Source organism: Rhinolophus ferrumequinum, chromosome 4 (assembly GCF_004115265.2).
Source record: "Rhinolophus ferrumequinum isolate MPI-CBG mRhiFer1 chromosome 4, mRhiFer1_v1.p, whole genome shotgun sequence".
Taxonomy (NCBI): Eukaryota; Metazoa; Chordata; class Mammalia; order Chiroptera; family Rhinolophidae; genus Rhinolophus; species Rhinolophus ferrumequinum.
The window spans coordinates 69,229,947-69,251,340 of NC_046287.1; the positions used below are offsets into that span (position 1 = coordinate 69,229,947).

At 41.5% G+C, this 21,394-nt stretch overlaps 1 pseudogene; it reads left to right on the forward strand.

Moving 5' to 3' along the window:
* Positions 1-3,412: 3,412 nt before the first annotated feature.
* The window catches only part of LOC117021187 (hsc70-interacting protein-like), a 92,944-nt pseudogene continuing 74,962 nt past the window's right edge, over positions 3,413-21,394 (forward strand).

A 21,394-nucleotide genomic window follows, 5' to 3' on the forward strand; every position in this document is an offset into this window, starting at 1 on the left:
CGTCAAACCCCGAGCAAATTACAGCTAAGACCCAAGGAGCAACTTCTAGTCATTTGAGGTGGGGAATATTGGGATTAATTCATGAGCATAATCTTGAACCTAATTCTAACCCCCTAAATTACTACCTTCCTTCAATAAGCAGAATGACTTCAGTCAGATGCCCACATACTCACTGAGACTTGAAACCATAAGTGGTACAACAGGTATCCTTAGGTACGTGGACATTGACGTTTGCGATGCGTTCCTGTCCTTAACAGCAGCTTGCAAAATGTGCAATAGTAAATAGTAAATTACTGAGCAGTAAGTATGTTCATGATTACACCAGAAGTATGAAAAATTGGTGAACATGCATATCTTATTAAATACAGTTTAAATCAGGTTTTGTCATGTATGGTTCAGAAAATAATATAAAGTTTCATTTGTCCTTTGGAGTTTCTTTCCCTAGTAAATGTGACAACCACATTTGATTCTGGTGTGAAATAAAATGGTACAAGTATAATGGGAGAGGGAAAAAATGGGACTGTAGGAGGAACCTTGCCGTGTTCTGCTTGGCGTTTGTGAATGGTAATAATTCATGTTTGCTGGTTTATACATTTACATAACTGGTTCTCATTTATGTAACTTATTTATGTAAGAGGCTGTACTGCCTCTGTGGCCTTTGTGTACTGCACAATTTCCCTCTGAATCCGGAAGTCTGGGGCAAAACAATCACTGGCTCTATGACAGTTCACTCTTCACAGTCATCCTGTGCCACCAAAAGAGGATATGCACTCTGATGCGACTGCTTTTTAAATTCAGAGGAGAGAAAAATGAGTGTATCTCTTCGTTCATTTTCTAAAATTTGGACTTTGGTCTCTGACTCACCCAGGGAGGCTGCCAGGGAGAAAAGAGAATTCTGTGAAAGAGCCCCCAGGCTGGGAGGAGGGCAATGGGGTGAAGAACTCTCCTCTGTTTTCCTTTCAGCATTACTTGCTTGGTCTTTTCTAACAAAGTAGTAAAATCATGAGATTTGTATTTCATTTCAGTTTTAATTTTAGTGTTGTCTTCTAAAATAGATCAGTTATGTAAGAGAGTAAGAAGAAAAGCATATCTGTTTCCTAATTTGGAAAATGCTTATCACCATCATTGCCTGCATAGCCCTGCCCTCCCCCACCCTTCCTCACCCCCCTACACACACACCACAAGGAGACTTTGCCTGAGAGAGTTAGGTAAACTCCTATGAAAGAGTAATGTAGCATAGTGCTTTCTTTGGACACCCGTCAGCTGAAGATGAGTATTTGAACCTGTTTTTTAACGGGGGTGAATTTACCATTTGTTCCTTCACATTCTTTTCATTAAAAAAGCCTGAATTTAAGCTTCAAGAGCCAAGCAAAATTATGCCCTCTTCCTGATTAATTTCAGTTGGCAACATTCTCGTCTGCATTGAAAACAGTAAAGTGTCATATAATCAGTACCTATCCAGTAGCATATCCACACATATTGCACAGATGGAAGGAGCTATAGAGACCACCGCTCATACCCCTCCTGCGATATATGTATATAAGAACGCTGAGGTTGGAGAACCTGCTGAGTTAATAGAAGTCATACTGAAGAAGGAATCCAGAGACCTGGGACTGACCATGTTTATGCCTTTGTCTGTGAGGAAGTCCCTTGGCCATCTCTGAGTGTGGTTTGTCATCTGTAAAAGGAGGGAACTGTAACTCTCTCTCAGGTGCTTCTGCCCCTGGATCCAAGCCCTAGGGGTTTGTTTGAACACAATGAGAGGAGGCAGAGAGTCTCCCAGACTCAGGAACACAGCAACATGACACCTGATGAAAATGTAACAGCAGAAGGTGAAGGCTGGAATACAAGAGGAGGATATCAGGGAGCACATTTTGTTGATGTGCACCCAGCCCTGTCCAGAGGGGGGAGTGGCCATTCTCTGGGATGTGAATGTTTTCAGTGACTGGACAGGGATCCCCCACACCTCTTCACCCCTACTGTAAATCTATGAGAGGCTGGAGGAAAGCCGGGGGAGGGGGGAAAAGGGGCTGGTTATATAACTTGGGTATTTGTGGGGTAGTTTATGTAAGATGCTAAAAATACAGTATATGATTGCTATAACGGTGTTCTAAGTGAAAAGCCCTAATGAGGACAACCTGAGTAGGTTAAATAGAGGTGATGCTGAACAGATGTCTAAACCCAATTGCCCGCAATGAGTACTGTCTAACCAAGTACAGTTTACTACTCATCAGTAAACTGTTCTCTGTTATGTGGGGAACACAGCCAGTGTGTTCAAGGGGCACTACCCTTACCATTCTTAATTCTTTTCTAACACTCTGAAGAATCTAGAATCTAGAAACACCAAGTAGGTATAGCTGGCTCCAGATAGAACTAGATAGCTCAAATGTAGCCAGCAGTAGCTGAGTTTAATAAGCGTTCATCTATATCCATTTACATAAACAACTTGCTTCAAAGAATGATTTGGAATTTTGTAGGATAAACTTGTTTGTGTCTATCGGAAAAAAAAATAGAGCCATTTATATGTATAAGGAAAGTTTGCAACTGCTGAGATGGTGTGTGTGGAAAAGCACTGAGGCCCAAAACCCTCTAACCCAGAGGGCAGCCACCTGGATTCAGTATGCCCATGGGCAAAGTTTCTCCAGCTCTGGACGATGAGGGCGTTGTAATATGTACTTTCCATAGTCCCTTCCAGCCCAGAGAGGCTGTAGTTTCTGAACACATCCCTGCCTTTTGATAATTTTCGAGGGGAAAACCAAGTACGCTGGGCCCACATTTGAAATCTTTAATCTTGTAATTAGCCCCCTGTGGGCCTGCCCCCAGAGGGGCGGTGTCTACATACTCATGCTTGCTTCTGTCTGGGGCCTAGGTGGGGTCACGGAGTTGGGAGAATCGGGGTTGCATGGCATCCTTGTCCTGAGGGGGCAGCTGTCCAGGGATGAGGACAAAGGGCGAAAGGATGCACTAGGTCCCAAGGGGCAGGAGAGGGTGAAAGGCGGCCCCGCGGGGTCATGTAGGTGGGTGATGGCTCTGGAGAAAGGTGGGCACTTGTGGATCACCATTCAAATGGAGGGATGAAAAAGAGGAGGGCGGTGAAATGGCGAGTCCTGCCAGGGAAGGCCACTCCCGAGCGCACCACCCCATCTTGGTGCCTTCGGATGGATGCCATTTCGGATCCAAACTCTTAGGTTCGTCTCCAGCTGGCACGAAGGGGCTTAGTAGTGGGTAATCAGCGCCCCCATACACTTGCTAGCAGTCCCTGCCCTGGTACTCTGGAGCAAAAAGGAGCCCTGTGCAGATCATGGCTCAGCCATCTGCCCGGGAGGCCTGGGGAGGCAGGCGGTCTGCTAGGTGAGGTGCGGTGAGGCAGGGGTGGAGGAGCCTTCGAGAGCTGTCTGGTCCCAAGGCAGCCATGAGCGGCGAATGCACGTTACCATATTACCCATCGGATAGCAGCGTGCAGGTAGCACAATGTTTAATACCTCCATGGGAAACGACAGCGACAACTGTACAGGGTGAGAGTGTTGTATCCAAGTGCATACCGGTCTTTGAGAATGACTTTATCCAGATCCGCAAAAGAGAAGTGATCGATGTACACACCGGGTGCAAATGGTGACCTTGAGCCTCGTATTCACCAGCCTCCCAGTATCTGATAGTATGATGCTGGCACAGCCAGCTGCATGCTGGGAGGAGCGTGCCCGATGTGGCCAAGACACCCAGGAAAACATCACCGGGCTTGCAAAAGACCTTGGAGCTAACTAGGCAGCGGAAGCCCAGAGGGAGACAACACCAAAGGACAGAAGTCACTCCCAACACCACAGGGCTGGAGAGGACGAGTGAACCCTAAGACCATCATCATTCTGCTCGGTAGCCTGCCACCACTGGGGGGGAGGAACAGGAGAAAGCCCCAGCAACACAGGGGACAGAGGATGTAACTCCTCCCCCATGAAAATGCCAGCCTCAGCCCCACCACAGAAGGAGGCTGTTAACTCACAAATTGGGAGGAGCCGAACTAGGACAAGTTCAGAGTCTTCAAGCAGAAATGGCTTGTCATGAACTTCAACGCCTGCCTTACTGCACACAGTGGAGAGGTGGACATTGAATCCAAGCCAGTGGAGGAGAGCAGGCAGCAGTCAGAGGAGGCCACCATGTACACAGAGTGCGGCAGGGCTGGGATGACTGGAACCACAGCTGAGACCAAGGAGACAGTAATTTTGAAGCCCATAAAAACTGGGGTTAAAACATGGAGACCTAGAGGTTTCCAGTTTAGCTTGCCATAGATTTAACTAAATAATTAAACAAATGAATAAAATACATTCTAAGAATAAAAAGAAACCATAAAGCACAATTCTAAGGCACATCTCCCTTGATCGCGAAATTCATGTGTCGGTGAGAAGAGTCTGTGGTAGGTGAAGGAAGACTATACCTGCCTTCACATGCAGTGACACGGGGATTCAATGGGCCTGTGCTGGACAGAAGAGGCATCTCTTAGCTTCTGTCTGACTCTGTTTGGGCTACTATAACAAAATTACCAGAAACCAGTGGCTTATAAACAACAAACATGTATTTCTCACAGTTCTGGAGGCGGGGAAGTCCAAGATCATGGCACTGGCAGATCCAGAGTCTGGTGAGAGCCCTCTTCCTCACCGATGACTGTCTTCTTGTGTCCTCACATGGCAAAAGGGGCAAGCAAGCTCCTTGGGGCTTCTTGTCTAAGGGCACTGACCAATTCATGAGGGCTCCACCCTGGTGACCTAATGACCGCCCAAAGGCCCCACTTCCTAATACCATCACCTTGGGGGTTGGGATTTCAACATATGAATTTTAGGGGGACACAAACATTCAAGGTATGGCACCTTCCTTTTCTCCAAAATGCACACATTTCATTACTTAGCCTAGGGATTGTCAAAGTGAAGTGGACTTAAGAATCACTTGGGATGCTTTCCGAAATGCCAATTCTTGGCTCTAGACAAACTGAACCTGGATCTCTTAGATTGGGACCCACTTGAGTGATTCTAATAAAGATGAGCCAAGATCTGCACTCAGAACATTGGTATATGGTCCGATTTAAGAACTGACCTTGAGTGTCAACAAGTAAGCCCTGCAGATTTTCAAGTAAATGTGCTCATTTTTTGGAACTATGTACTGTTTCGTTTTAATCATACCTACTGTAGACATTCATTCATTAATATTGGAATAAGAGCTTACTTTGCTAGACACTGTTTTAGGTGCTCTACTAGTTCAACCTTGTGATTTCTTGAAGATATTTTTTATAATGCTGCATACAGATCTACCTTATTTTTTTCAGCTGCTGCCTAGTATGCCATGGTATAGGAAAATGCTATATCACCATTCTTCTAAGGGAGAGGGGATGATTTGGAGAAGAGAGATGATGGCCCTCTTTATTCTTATTCTTTTGATAATTACCTAACAAGGTATGGGACGTGCACTGACTTTCCAAGACTTTGTAATGTTGCCAAAATATTAATATAAATATACATAAATATGCCATGAAATGTGTAAGAAACAATGGGTGGGAGAGAGATTGTGAAACAGTGGCTACGCAGTACATAAGAAAATTACAAATCATTCTGTTGTTTTTAGAGGGTATCTAAATTGGGAAACAGATAAAGTTAACCTTCTTCCCCTCTTAACCAATGACGGGAAACGAGCTTATAGGAGTGGAACAGCATACATATTTCAGGAGAGGAAATAAAAAATCTTATTGCCTCAAGACACCAAATAATTGCTTCTTTCTCACACTATTACCTTGTCCCATCCTTGTGTAGATTGCAGGGAAAGAACGTCTTTTAGCAAATGATAGCCACCTTTGGAAAATTCATTTGCTCTAGTTTTATATACCAAGAGAATGAGAGGTTTACAGTGTTGATATGTCTGGTATAAGGCCTAAAATTAAGGCCCAATATTATGTGCCACCTTGACCTGTGGTAAAATTGCAAGGGTCTTGAATGTCCAAATGGCAATTTCCCTTCCCCACTCTGCGCCTGTGGATGAGGTCCCTAGCCAAAAAACACTCCGTATCAAGGAAACCAATGGCAATTCCTACTTATTGTGGAGTAGTGAGTTTCAGTTCTCCGCCAGCCAATCAATCCTCTGAGGGAACCAGATGCCACCTCAGTCTCTTGATACTACAAAGTCTGCCACCCACAGCCCCTTGGTAACTCTGTGGCATGCAGTGTCCTTCTCTGGGCTGTGAGTGTATGTCACTAAGAAACCGCTGGGAATTTCATCTGTCCAATGCTGGGTGTCATGTGTGCCATCTCCATAACTCTAGGGCAGGAATCCTTCCCTCATCAACGGGATGAATAGCAGGTGATTAAAACATGTTTTATCCACCTAAATAGAATCATTAAAATAGAATGAACTTCTATATGTTTAAATAAAATAGGCTTGAGTGCAATTTTAGAACACATTAGAAATCAAGTATTTTTTCACCAATAACCAGACAGCCAGAAAACTCAATCTACTTGGACACTTTTTTTTTTTACTCAAAGCCTGTCCTTGTGAAGACTAGCAGTAAAAATATAAATGGTTGGTCAGTTGCATGGTGTCTGTGATGGCCGCAGATTATCATGGCCAGAGCAAGCCCTGAAATTAGAAAATACTGGGTGAAGGAAGGAGTCATCATTTCTCAGGAAACAAACTAAGCAAATATAAGAAACCGGGCCTCCACAAATTTATTTATGTGCGGGTTAGGACTGTGATCAACACCTATTGTTCACTTGACCAAAAATAAGAGCTAAGCTCCCGGGCTCACACAGGACATCAGACATTATGGCTCCAGATGAAAAATGTGAGTCGGGGGAGAAAAGGGAAGAGAGAAGAGGTATTATCAAGTCACTGTTCTCACCCAACTGCACATGCCAAACGGGCACAGGACCCCTTCACAATGTCTCCCCAGGAATGATTTCCTCCCCCTACTGCCAGATGGCAGGCAGTGAAGGTCCAGGTAGGCTGCGTAAAGATTATGTTACGTAAAGGATGACCTGGCAGGTGAGGCCAGCAAGCACCAGGGAAGAGGCCTTCGGCCCACGGAAGACAGTGCTGTGGGTGGGTGGCTGTTTCGGCCTGGGTCTTCTATTATCAAACTAGCTACCATGTATTAGCTACTAGGTGCCACACACTAGTACATTGTCTCCTTGAATCCACTTAATAATTTTTTGAGATAGATACTATTTCCCACATTTTACTAATGAGGAAATGCATTAAATAACTTACTCAAAGTTGTAGAGCCTACATTCAAACCAAGAGCCAAGGTTCTTAATGGCAACCAGGATGTGTCTGAGCATTTTGGAGAGAAGGGAGGAGAGAATGAAGCTACCGAAGACAATCAACTTCACGCGCAATGGTCATAAAGAGGTCTTGGCTTTCGTACAAACACAGACAGTTTTGTTTTAGGAAAAACAAGAAAACAACAACTAGGTGTCCCACAAGCACATATCATTGGAGACTCGTCCGAATACAGATGGATCCATGTGATAGGAAATGACAATCCAGGTAGAGAAGATGAAATAAATGCATATCCACATTCTCTTTCGATGCCACTTTCCAAATAGCTTGTAGCTTATCACACAAAGTCACCTAAGTCGTATTTCGTATGGTAGATAAAGCAGAATCCAAAGCATGCGTGCTCTGAAGGGCACTGATCAGCAGTCGTCACTGCATTGGTTGTGTTTCTCTCTCCTTTCCTTACATAAGCACATTTACATAACAGGCACAGCCAAATGTTAGGCTGATAGATGGGCATAGAGAAGTCCTGCGGAGCTCAGCACTTCGGGACAGCGCCGCCTTCTGGTGGTATCTGGCAATGAGAAACTGCTCACCTTGAAAACACACCTCCTGGAGATGTGTAGTTGCTTCATCTCCTTTTACTGCTTCTTTTGGGTTGATTGTAGCCTATCTTTAATTTCCATTTATTAACTAGGTTTTGATTTAAGGGATTATATTATAACATTCTTCAAAGCTTAAAAAAGGAAATGACCTGGCTGAATTCGTAATCACCTACTTAAAGGTCTTTTGTAAAAATTCATTGTTATAAATTTTAGATATAATGACTTATAATAGCATTTATAAAGCTTAACATTATTAGGTCTGAAGGATTCACTTGTAAAATAATACAGATTTGCTCATTGTATTACTTCAGAAAAGTGTTTATATTGACATTGAATCACTGTGTTTTGGAAATGCTATCTTACACTAAACCTGACCGTGGTGAGACCAGATTCCTTCGATCTCCTGCATCACGTCAGCACTTATTTTAGTTAGTATTTATATCCACTCTATAAATATATAATTATTTGTACATATCTGCTGTCTCGTTTCTAATTTGCTTTGACTCTTTTTTATTACATTGAAAGTGTTTTTTTTTTTCGTTTTTTTTTTCAGAGTGCATATATTTCTTCTTCCTCTCCACGCCTCAAAACTCCTGGCAGAATACTATGAACATTGTGAACACACACACACACACACACACACCAGAATGTTGTCTGACAGTAAGACTTTCAAGTCAATTAACAATCTGGTGCATGTGGAAATATCTCATAGGAATCAAACCTGAATGACGTCTTCCTGATACAAGCCATCTCTTGGGTAGTTTCTTGTCTTAGAGTAAAATATTTCCAACAACCTGTTTATCTAATCGAATAGTCACATACTCCTCTGAGGGACGTTAGAAGGAAATTCAACATCTAAACGAGCATTCATTTGTAAAAGATCTTACTATATTTTAGAGGCTGAAGGTAATTTAAATAGATAACCTAAAAAGAGAAAGCTAAAGCGAGAGGCTTTTATTTCAGATCAAAAGGAGTAGCTATTTGGAAAGTGTTGATTTGGGCAGAATCCCAATAGTGTTCTGATTAGGAGACAAAGGCAAGGGGTATTTATGAGAAAGGATAGGGTAACAATCACATCAGTAGAAGGAAAGCATTTTTATTGGTGCAGATTAGCTAACAGAGTGACACTAATTCTAAACAACGTCTTTAATTTTCAATCCTGTAGTCATCAGTCAAGTAGTCATAATATATGCTTTTTGCTTTTCCTTGCAAACAGGTTTTTGGGACACAATGTTACTTTAGGCCCCGTCCAAAGGTTATTTTGCCCTGTTTTAACATTCCAGAGGTTTGAGGCATAAAATGTGCAAGGCAGTTCCTCTGGGACTGCAGCTCAGACACCGTTTTAAAGTGGCTCCGTTTATATTATTTTTTACATTTTCCCCCTTTTGATCAAGCTCTTTCCTTGAAAGCGGCAGTGATCAGTTATTAAAAGCATCGTTGGTCCTCCATTGTCAAGAAGGCCCATTCCCGTGTGTCGTCTCCCACATTGGAGGGAAAGTGGTTTTCATTTTTCTTAGGAGGCTTAGGCCATATTTGAGCAACACGAGTGCCAGAATAGAGGAAGGATTTACCGTCATGTTTCTCGCAGGGCAAACATCTATAGTTTCTTGAGGTTTCTTATATGAAGTCTCATAGGCCTTAGTGATCATCTCAAACACGTTGAGGACCATTGTCAGGGCGGTGGGTTTGTTTTTTTTTTAAGGAGGGCGCAGCTCACAGTGGCCCATGTGGGGATCGAACCGGCAACCCCGATGCTACCAGCACCACCCTCTAACCAACAGAGCTAACCGGCCACTCCAGGTGGTGTTTTTATAACATTGAGCTAAGCAAAACAAAGAAGGTGGGGAGGAACACCAAACACTGGAAACTAGATGAAAATGGATAGTGAAAATGGATAATGATCTTAACTTTCTTCTTTGTGCTTCCCTGAATTTTTTCAGTTCTAATATGAACTTATTTTATACTCAGGAAAATAAACCATAAATGCTATATTTTTAAAAAATAATGCCTTCATCAATATTTTATAGGACAAACAATGTTACAGCAATGCCACAATTAATCATTCATTATTTAAGAACTATTTATAGAATATGTTCTAATGCCAGCCACTTTCTTGACACTGGAGGTACAGCAGTATCAAAGCAAAACAAAGTCCCTTCGTCGCTTGCACTTTAGAAAGAGGGAGAGAAAGATAATAAATATAAGTATACGTGATATCATTTGGTAATAATGTCATGAGGAAAATTAAAGCAGCATAAGAGATCAGGAGTAATGGAAATGGTAGGTGCTATTTCATAGGATGGCATTGTTTTACTTTTTATATTCTTGCAGAGAAGAGCATCTAAAACAGAACACTTGCAGCTTCTGTGGTCTTTCGATTCTTTACAGGAATTGGCAATAATCTAAGATCTATAAACTCAAGATAGACTTTTAATTATTGATGCTTATCAGACAGCTGTATTTTCATTTTAATACTGTAACTAAAATAAGGCTCAGCAGGAGAAATCCCCAGGTGGAGCAGATGAAACTTGAAGGTTTAAAAAATAACAACAACAACTCTGATTCTTGCGGATTCTTTTGTAATGAAAAGTGGTTTTAAACCACTTTTATTTACACTGCTGTCAAGTCCCCCTGCCTAGAGTAGAGAGCCCCACCCAGACCTACTGAATCAGAATCTTGTTTCAACAAGCTCTTCAGGTGATTCTGATGAAAGCTAACATCTGAGAACCACTGTCCCAGAGACTAGATGATCGAGTGTCCTCAGAGCGCGGGTACAGTTTTACCTTTTGATAATCACAACAGTAGTTGACGCTGACATTAAGAATCTTCTGATTGAATAGCTTTATATTAACTGTGCCAACATGAAAAATCGTATTTTGGAAACCATTCTTCCAAGTTCAATCAGTTCAAACATCAAAATAATTTCACAGAACAGATTGAATCATTACTTTGTTCTTTAAACAAAGCATGCAAGATACCAATAAAAGAAAATATATGAAAGTAAAGTGTCCTGATTGAGATTAAAGGGTGATGGTGGTGGACCTAGAACCTTACTTGTTGACCTCCCCATGGCCCTAAATCCTGTCCCTTAGGCAGCAGCCCCTAAGGCACCTCTCCAGAGATTCTGCAGGATACACTTTGAAAATCACTGGTTCTTAGACTAGTTATTTGACCCTTAATTACATACCGCCCTGGCCTCTTATCTTTTGGAATGTTTTTCTCATACTTCTGACACCAAATGTGTGGGTATTTTCCACACCAACAACGAGCTCTTCAACTCTCTGGACACAAGCTGGATGCACTACAATTTAGTTCAATTTTGACCCTAACTACCCGGAATTAGTGTTAGACTCCAAGGGTTAAGGGCCACTACCTACTTCAGTTGCCAGTTCCAAGTCTCTCAAAACGACCCCATTTCAGATGCTAATTGCAAGTCTCAGGTTGCCACCTACTTCTCTCCAACCAGCTATAAATCAGGGATTCCCAAAACCTCTCTTTAAGTTCAATAATTTGTTAGAACTACTCACAAAACTCAGAGAAAGACTTTACTTACATTTACCAGCTAATTATAAAGGATACAACTCAAGAAGAGCACGATGGAAGAGATTCCTATGGCAAGGTATGGGCGGTGGAAAGGAGATGCATGGAGCTTCCATGTGCTCCCGGGCATGCCACCCTCCCAGGACCTTGACGCATTTACCAACCTGTAAGCTCGCTGAACACTGTCGTTTATGGAGGTCCCATTGTGCGTGAGTAAATCATTGAACTCAACCTCCAGCTCCTCTTTGCTTTCCTGATGACCAGGAGTGGGGCTGAAAGTTCCAACCCTCTATACACATAGTTGGTTCCTCTGGCAAACAGCTCCTATCCTAAAGCTCTGTAGGAGTCACCAAGAGTCACTTTATTAGCATAACTTCAAGTATAATTGAAAGTGGTTTGTTATGAATAACAGAAGACACTTCTATCACCTCCATTACTCAGAAAATTTCAAGGGTTTTAGAAGGCTCTCTTTGGCAAAGTGACCTTTCAGTAGAATCCCAAAGGTTTTGAGGCAGAAACTGTAGGGATAACTAGGGAAAGAATGTCCCAAGAACAAGACTGGAAGTCCAAAGAACCTGAGGTGGGAGTGGGATCAGCATGGTGGAGATATAGTAGAGAAGTTAAAGAAGTAGAAACTGAGTGAGCAAAGGGAAGGAATGGGAGATGTGATCAGAATGGCAGGAAAGAGGGGGAAACCATGGGACGTAACAAAATCACATCACTGAGTAAGATGGGAAGCCTTGGAAGAGTTCTGGGAGAGAACTTCATCATGTGATTTTGATCTCCGGAGGTTATGCTAGCTGCCTTGTAAAGAAGAGACCTTGGTTCAGTGAGCGTGGAAGAAGGGAGACTAGTTGAAAGGCTACTGCAATACTCCAAGCAAGAAATAATGGACACTGGACTAGAATATTCAGATTTGGGATATATTTCACAATATGCTCCTTTGAAAAATCCAAAACAGCTCAAGGCGATTATAACAAAAGATTCCAAATGGGGAAATAAAATATTATCCCAAACTTCTAGGTCTTATTTGGGGGAAACTTTGCTTGTTTGTATACATGTTCAAAAAAGAAAAAAAAAAATTCTTCCTGGCATGGTAATTATTCAGGTTGGCAAAACACTAATCAGCAAATCTCACTTTTTTTCCCCATAGGAAAATTTTGTTTGTAGTTGGACCAAATTTCTGTTTAAATAAGGAGCCACTCTCATTGAAAGACAAGCTTTGTATGTTTTGTTACATGATGTCTTTTATTTTTGAAGCTCTCAACAATGTTTCCATAATTGCAAGTGGTCTAGGTTGATGTAACCTGCTCTATCATGTCGTTTTTGAAGTGCATTCGTATTTCCAGAGCACAGAAAGTACATAATGAGCATTAATGAGTCTTCCTGTGCAATTTTTAGCTCACTCCTGGCATTGATCAACTGTTATGCTTAGTGTGGTGAAACTTTCTTCCAGATTAAACCAGACTTTGGCCCTGAAGTCTGTTTTTCCAATGTCTATTAATCAGTTTTGCAAGCTGCCTCAAATTCTTCTTGGAGATAGACTGTCATAAATAAGTAAAAATAATCATTGGTTAGTCCGGAAGTGGAGACGTGCAAGCTGGTCTACGTGCAAGGCAGCATGACGGGGTCACATTCATGCATATGGGAAAGACTTATTCTTCCTTGTGGTCACATGGGTCATACTGCTTGTATATCACCCTCTTCTCAGTTTAAGGAAGGGTTGTACACAGATGTGATTAAGGTCTGTTATCAGAACAAATACATTTCATGAGATGTGAGCTGTCACTTCACTCTAGCAATGACTGGAGTTCATTGGTTAGGGTTTGTATAGACTGTTTTCATAGAGGGCCTGTATCTGCTATAAAGAATAGAATTTACAGGGGAAAAAATGATCGGGGCTTTTTAAATAGAGGTTTAAACTGGCTTCCTCACTCTTGGAGGGCAAATAAATTATATGGCTAAGGAGTATGTATATAAACATATATTGAGAAAATATTTGTACTTTGTATTAAAGTTATTGTGTGCTGTGTGTGTTCAAAATATATTTTTAAGTATTTCTAGAAGGAGAAATAATTTGGCTTATCTGACACCTCAGATAAAGAAAAAAAAGAACTGACCACAGGCCTAAGATTGGGAAAAGTCCATAAAATTTTAATGACCTGTGGACCAGAAGGAGAGGGCTAAGATCAAACTCACATTCAAAGCACTGTAGACAGCAAGCCACCGAAAGACAGCCCACCTCTCCCGTCCTGACTGGGAGTGTAGGACACTGGAGGTTTGAGGGCCTAATTCTTCGTGGAAGGTTTAACTCACTTGAATGCATACTGCTGATGAGAGAATTCTGTGAAACGAACCCAGCAAGGCAGTTGCCCCTTGCCTGTCAAGAATTAAGGTCGATGGCAGTATGTTTATGATCTTTGGTTAAGAACGTGAAGAACAGGAAGGTATGAAGGAAGAGAACATAGTCCAAGGTTCAGGTACAATCCCACTATAGCCATTACAAACAGAAGGCCACAAAACCCACAAATCCCTAAACATTAAGTGCTGCGTGGGTGTCTATTCTACACTAACCATATAAATAACAAATCATGTCAGGGGTTTTAAGGAGACTAGCCCTAGGATCTATGGAATGTAACTATTTTATCCAGAGATGAATCTTTTAATTTGAAGTAATTTAATTTGAAATATTGAAAGCAATCACCATAATATTTCACATACAGTATAACAACTTGTGTGTGTGTGTATAATTTAATAATTTAATAATTTCACAAGAATATGTTAATAAGTAATTAAACAATCTCATAGTTCAGACTGGGTCTTGTCTTTAAAAAATATAATTTCCAAAAACTAAATAGAAACCAAACCTTTTTTTAAAAAAACAGCATGTGGGAGGGAGAAAACAAAATAATAAAATGCCATGAAGGTGAAGGAGAGAAAAGCAAGCCCCTATATTCATATTTTTACAGACCCCAGAGAGCTCAAGACTTTTTTGAGCTCAAGACCTCTAGCACCCAGACTTTCAGTGTCTTGGGAACGCAGCTCAGCTCTGTGCAGACCAACACCTGGGGCTTCTCTACAGTCTCTGAAAACTTTAATGTAAGTTCTAACTAAGTTTGCAACTCTAAAAATCCACAAGTACAGCAAAGGCAGTTTTAAAGTCAGCCAGGCCCTACATATGCTTAGGGGTCTTCTTTTTAACTCTTGCTCTTAAGGGTAACACTCTGTAGTTGTTTATGTTCTTATATGGAAAAAGAACGTATTTTGCCAGAGAAAGACAAAAATAATGAACTGGATTTATGGCTAATTTCTCTCAATTATCTTTCTCCCCCAGACCTTAATCCGAGGGTATTCATTGCAATAATGTTTCAGTTCTAGAGATAGTTCCTAGAATTGCAAACACTACATAGGAAACAGATATTTTATTTTTAGGCTGCATGTCATAATATTCTAAACTGCCTTCTTCCATCAACAGCTGGGTACTACATTTCTGATGAGGAGGTGACTGAAGCAGTTACGGGATCGTGGTGATATTGTATCATTGTTGACTTCCGGATTTGGTGGCTGTCCTTTGGTTATGTAAGACAGTGCCTTGTTCCGGGGAAATGCATATTCAAGTGTTTATAGTTAATGGGGCATCGTGACTATGATTTACTCAAATGGCTCAGGAAAACAAAACAGCAAAGAGAGAGAATGCTATAAAATGTTAACGACTGGGTAATGAAATCAGGAAGTTTTTTTTGTATTATTCCTGCAACTTTTCTGTAAGCTTGAAATTATTTCAAAATAAAAAGCAAACCAAATAAAAAAGGGCACATTTTGAAGGCTATCCAACGGCCAAATTTTGGACTACCTGAAGCTCGAAAAAAAGGACTGTAATTGTAACCCAACGAATAAATAAGAATCCATGAGTCCACAATGATACTCTAAAAAATGAAGGAAGGAAGGTAAAAAAGAAGGAAGGGAGGGAGTGAGGGAGGAAGGTGTCAGGCCATATTTAGGCCAGGAACAGGAACCTGCTTATCTTAAAAACAATCTTGTCTTGCTTTGTACCTTGTACCTGCTGGCTTGTGTTTGCCTTAGGCCTGGAGAAGCCACCTGGAATGTAGAAACCATCTTATCCTGTCTTACTTTGTACTTTGCCTCCTAGGAGCTTGTGATTAGCAGGCCTGGGCAGGCCTGGGTAGTCTGGATGGAGGTCTGGGGGCCAGGGTGTGGAGTCCGGAGGGCTTGGTTATGCCCCAAAAACCCTTTGTTGCTAGAGAAAATGCAATGAAAACCCCCTGAAGCATTGAAGGGGGAACAACCTTGGTTACCCCCTCCTATAAAACTCCATACCCCTTTTTGCTTGGGGAGGTTATGGTCTTTTCTAGCCTGACCTCCCTCAGCTCAAACATGCCAAATAAATTCTAATAGGCCAATTTTGGTCTCCTGCGACTCATTCCTCTGGCAGTGCCTAACAGAGGAAGGAAGGAAGGAAGGAAGGAAGGAAGGAAGGGAGGAAGGAAGGAAGGAAGGAAGGAAGGAAGGAAGGAAGGAAGGAAGGAAAAGGAAGGGAGAAAAAGGAAGGCAGGGAGAAAAGAATTACTACCATCACAGGCTACTGATATGTCAATGTCTTAATCTACATTTTCTAGAGAAAAAAAATAAGCATTTACCTAGTCTTTCTGAGAGGAATGATAGTCATCATCAGTTGTTGAGTGAAAGAAATATTTTCTTTTCAGAAGAATGTCAGCTCGATACGTTGAAGAAATGATAGACTACAAATCATTTAGCAACCACCAATGAAATAATCAGTTATACAAGGATCATTAATGCATGCTGGCAATAAAAAAAAAATGTGTGTGTGCTCGTGTCTAAATACTAGAAAGAGTAAAATGTTAACAATATTGAACCTACGACGTGATTTTCTCTGGAATATTCTTTCAACTTCTTTGTATGTTTGAAAACCTGCAAACATACAAGAGCTTTTCCAGTAGCAGAGCCAGTCCATGTTTGACTATAGAAACTCAGTTCTGACCAGGAGATAATCCATTCCCTCAGCTATTAAAAGACTGTGGTATATGTATTACTTTGCTTTCCTCCTCAACCACAAAATACACATAATGGAGGGGATTTTCTGCTGTCTGCTGAATTTAACTACAGAGCTTAATTCCTAAGAGCTGCAAGACGATTTGCTTGGCAGGTAGGCTGAAGAATTCGTGAAATAAGAAACAACGGTGAAGCAGGGCCTGGCTGGCACCCCCATGGCAGAGGTCTGGAAAGGCCCCCGGGCTCACTTTTCCTTGACCAATTACTTACAATAGATCATCCCCCTGTGGCTTGAGTTCGGAGCGTCCCAGTCCCAGGTCCCTATTTTACAAAATTACCCTGAAACTTATGATTAATACCCTTCGGCTTATGGATCACAATCTCCATAGTCTAGTTTTCTTTCCAGGCTACTCCCATCATTGTTCGTGGGTTGCTGATGCGGCCACTAGAGAACCTCATCGCCAGAGGGAAGGCTCCATGCCGATACCTGGACCCTTCACTGTAGCCTCTGGAGGAATGCCAAGATTTCCCCTTAAATACTCTAAGCCTCTGAGGATGTTAAGGCCGTTTTTGAAGGTGTTAACCTGGCCTTCTCAGATCCCCGAGCTCTGACAATAAACTCATCCTGTAGCCCAACTCCTGTGTCGGTCTATTGGCGGAGCGGCGCAGGCAGCGTGAGCCCTAGACTCGTTGCCCTCCAGTTTCAGGGCATAGGCGATTCTGTTCTCAAGTTGCCCAGGTGGGTACCACTTGTCAACAGGTAGAGAATCAGGAATTTCTGAAACCAGAAATTCAATATGCAGTTGCACATCAGACTTGACATTTTAGAGTTGCTGTACTCGGATAATTGAATTTCTCCTTATTTTCTATCCTTGTTTATACATACCTGTCTCAAGAAACATCTGAGGAAATAGTTAACATTCGATTGTGTCTTGTAGTCATGGATCACCATTCTGGTCTTCTCTTCAGCTATGAACTATCTCCATGGTAGTAGGGGTCAAAGAGAACAGCATAACTCAAGTGCTGTCCTCAGATCAACAAATCCTCTCAGCTCATCTTCAAAGAAAATGCCCACTGTTTTTGAAGCCATACAATAGAAAGTTCTTACAGTAAATAAAATTATTTTTGCATAAACGTGACAGTGATTTTTAATGTTTCTATTCTTATTGCAAAATATATTTAAAGTGATTTTAATTATATTTAAATATCTTAATCAGATCATATATCTACATATGACATGAGATGACCGATCCTTGTGGATAAAAACAGATCTAACCCACCACAGCACTGTTTCTGTGGCCACACATCCCTCTGGTCCCTGGAGACTGAGGTCCACTTCTGTGACAGCATTTAGCAAACTGAAATGCATGGCTATTATATGCCCATCCATCATGGGCGCGCCGCAAACTCTCAGCTGGAATAAGCCAGCTCTGCAATCTTGTGCAGCAAAACTACCAAATGATGTAGGCGGAGCGCAGTCACTGAAAAACCATTTTGCGTTCAATTGTAACTTCCAGGGAGAGTTTGTTGGGGAGGCAGAACAAACAACTCTGTGAAAGACTTTCAAGGACGTCTGCTTTATACACATCAATCCTTAAAGTAATGGGTTTGGAGGAGCTTGAGTTTCAGCTTTCTACAACTGTTTAATTATGACTTAAGGGAGTGTGTCCAAAGTGAGGTACGCACCGCTGTGGTTGTGCATGAGAAGATTTACAGGAGAATCTATTTCTGTTTCATCTAAAAACATGCTGGAAAGGAAGCTTCCCTAATATTTTAATACACTGGTTGACATTGCTGCAATCCCTCCTGCTATACTTGTGGCCTATTGGACACCAAGAAGAACACACGGGGGGCGTGGGGGTTCTACCACACACACTCGAACACACATCTTCGGCTTTCCGTCTATTTGGATAAAACACCGTTTTGTTCGACCCAGTTAAGTTGGGTCACACATTGCCGATTGATGTGCGTGGGCATTTTGAAAGACAGTTAATATTCAAACAAATGTACAAATACTTCATATGCCCAGACTGAACAGTGAATCCATGATTCGATGTCACTTTCCAGTCACTCAGATCTAAAAAACTAAAGGTGGTAGAACTACTTCCCAAGGGGGTTGAGTAACATTTATTTCCCTAATCCACAAGCAGAGCTATACTAGTTTTGATTATAGTAGTTTTGAATTGTGCATGGTTCACTATATTTGGGCAAATTTCTATATAGATGGGACATATCCATGCTAACTAATTATAAGGACCAAGTGAGTCAGTTTCACCAAAATAACTGATTCATGAAACAATGGGAGCCCTGAAATCATGGTTCTCACTGGAAGAGATAGCAGGGCAGCCAGTGCCTTGAGAACGACAGGAGGCTGGGCCAGCTACCTTGGGAACCCTCAAACACATTTCAGGTGAGCTGAGCAGCTTTTGATTTTGACTGAGACACTTAAATCACTGCAGTTTACTTTAAACTACCCTCTGATCTAGGAATACTTTGGAAAGGCACATTTCTCATTCCAATCATTACGTTCCCCAAAATTTATACCCTGTATGACAGAATGTAAGAAAACAACTGCAAATTACCTCATAGCTGCTCTATGTATGGCACTGTGGTTAGTTTTACTCACGTTATCTATCTCATTATGCAACACTTCTAAAGACATTTTATGACTCTGACTATGCCTCATCTTAAAACAACCATGACTTAATGTCTTAATTCACATAAGCCAAACACATGTGCAGACTTTCTATTCTCTGATAACTACCATAAAGCCTGAGTTTTCTCTATGCAGATATTTCAGACGTGTTTCAATTATTCCAGTTTTTAATAGATTGCTAAATCTGCTTTCAATTTCTTCTACCCTAAGCTTTTCAAAATATAGTATATGGACCACCCTTCACTAGCACGGCCATCTCTCCAAATGAAGCCTAGCTCAGGGATGAGGTGAGGCCAGTGGTGATTCTCAGTGCCTGGGCCCTGCTAGGAGTGCTCAGAAATGCAGCTCAACACAAGTGGTAAATGCCATCTAAGCCATAGCCTGGTTTAGTAGGGACACTAGAGACTCACAGAACACAAATGACCTCATTGGAAAAATGTCTTCTCTGGAAAGAGGAGAGAGGTAAGTATAATGACCATTCAGGAGAACTGAATATGACCCTGTAGTTTGCTAAGTGCTAATATATTTATTATCTCTCACACTTGCAGGTTCTAGAGTCACCCAATCTGACACAATCCTGGTACCCCACTTACGATCTGGGTGACTTGGGCCTCTGTTTCCTCATTAAGAAAGGAGGGATAACAATAATATCGACTTCATAGCATTGCTATGAGGATTAAACAAATCATTTTTTTCTGATAAAGTGCTGAGAACATGTCAGTTATATAGTTAGCTGTCCAGGAAAATACTCGTGTTTCTCCTCTGCTGTATATTTCTACCTTATACTCTGGTCACCAACTGTGAGGGAGGGGTTTCCCACACTAAGTAATTCTGCCACGTTAGCTGGGTGTCCTAACAATTTAGTTCTGACACCATCTACCTGAAGTTAGCATCAGACCCTACAGGTTAAAGACTCAGTTCCACAGGACTGTCGCCCCTCTCTGCCCTCCTCAGACACCAACTGTAAAGTTGTCACCTGAGCTTCTGACTAACTGGCTATACATCAGAGGTCCCCGGGACCCTGTCTTTGGTTTTGATTAGTTTGTCTGAATGGCTCACGAACTCAGGAAACACAGTTTACTTACTAGACCATCCCTTTATTATTAAAAGGTGTAATTCAAGAACAGTCACATGGAGGACATGCACAGGGCAAGGTAGTTGGGAAGTGGTGCAGAGCCTCCATGCCCTCTAGGGGCACACACTCACCCCCAGCACTTCCCCTTGCTCACCAACCTGGAAGCTGTCTGAACCCAGTCCTCTGGGTGTGTTGGAGCCTTCATGATGTAAGACAGGCAAGTAAATCATTCGCTATCCTTGATTGATTCAGTCTCTAGCCTCCTCTCCCCTCCCAGGAGGTCTGGGGTTAGGGTGAAAGTTCCAACCCTGTAATCACTTGGTTGGTTCCCCTGGTAACCAGCACCCATCCTTAGGGGCTTTCCAAAAGTCACCTCATTAACAGAAACTCCAGTGCCATTGACAGCAGCTTGCTTTGAATAACAAAAGGCACTTTTTCCATTCTTTTCACTTAGAAAATTCCAAGGATTTTAGCCACTCTGTGCCAGGAACAAGGACAGAAGACCAGTACCATGTGTCGCCGAAAATAAGACCTAGCCAGACCATCAGCTCTAATGTGTCTTTTGGAGCAAAAATTAGTATAAGACATAGAATTATCTTAATATACGACCAAGTATAATGTAATATAATATAATATAATATAATATAAAATAATATGCTTTAATATATAATGTAATACTCGGTCTTATTTTAATATAAGATCACATTCAATATAATATAATATAATATAATATAATATAATATAATATAATGTAATATAATATAACCAGGTCTTGTATGTATTAATGTTTGCTCCAAAAGACACATTAAAGCTGATGGTCCAGCTAGGTCTTATTTTCGGGGAAACACGGCACATACTTCTTAATATGAGTCACAATATCACTTAAGCAGTCAACATATGTTGGTTATTTCAATCTAAATCCTCACAACAACCATAAGAGGTGGATAATATTATTTTAATTTTGCAGTTGAGGAAAGAAGCTCAGAGTTATTAAGCAATTGTCTTGGGTCATACAGCAAATAAGAGATGATACTTCTATTTGTACACAAAATCAAGTTTTTTTCTCTATACCACACAGCTCCTTGAGAAAAAAAAATACACGCTATAAATGAGAACCAAGCAGAACCTTATAGCAGAGAGAAGGCAATCTGAGTGATGTCTGACCTTCATTGTTGTTCTGGTCAAAGTATCTGGAAATCAGGTTTGATCTAAGTCCTTTTCAGAACAGAATGATTATGA